Source organism: Lipotes vexillifer, unplaced genomic scaffold (assembly GCF_000442215.2).
Source record: "Lipotes vexillifer unplaced genomic scaffold, Lipotes_vexillifer_v1.1 scaffold1150, whole genome shotgun sequence".
NCBI lineage: Eukaryota > Metazoa > Chordata > Mammalia > Artiodactyla > Lipotidae > Lipotes > Lipotes vexillifer.
Window position 1 is genome coordinate 221417 of NW_006780314.1, and position 827 is coordinate 222243.

The window sequence follows — 827 nt, forward strand, 5'->3', positions numbered from 1 at the left end:
TGGAACTGAGAATTTATAAATTTCTTCTATTAGTAAAGTATCTGAGGAAATCCTATACCTTGCACATATACCTTACTTTGATGTGTGACCTCTGAGTCTTTTAAGCCATGTCCACAGATGTGGCATTATTTAGGATAAAATCAAAAGACATGACTACTTTTTAGGGTAATTAAATCTGGATGCTGTCTTGCTCCATTTTACAGATGAGACACTTGCCCAAAACCACAGATTTAGTTGGATACAAGACTGATACTTTCTTTCCCACAGACCAGGATGAGTACCACTACAATTATGCAAATAGAACTGATCTCATTGGATACATACGTCAAATAAGTCCTCTAATAGATATCTATGGAACACTATTAAGTACCAGTGAGAGAGCTGTAGGCTGATTAGTGGAACAGAATGTCCCAGATTCATCTGACTATGGTCATGCATAGTCAGCCTTGGTTTTTAGTAAACCAACAAAGCTTTAGAAATGACCAGAGTTCTAAGAGCACCCAAGATAAATGCTAAAGTGCTTGCTTAAAAGTGGAAAAGGGGGACTAAGGAAATTGTTACTGTGAAATTCATAAATACCTACCAGCACACTGATTTACCCATGCTTTAGTTGACTTCAGGTTTAAGAATTGTTTTTGGTATGCATTTCACTGCCTCTTTTTCAGGTTAATTTGTTTAAACATTCATGAAGGGAAAGGTTTTTTAATAGAAACATACCAAATATTTTCTTCAGTTATAAACTGGGGTGTTTGCTGATCCATGAACAATGTGAATATTCAGTTGTGGAGAGTTTTACTGCCTAGTAACAAACTCCCCCCCCCCCCCCC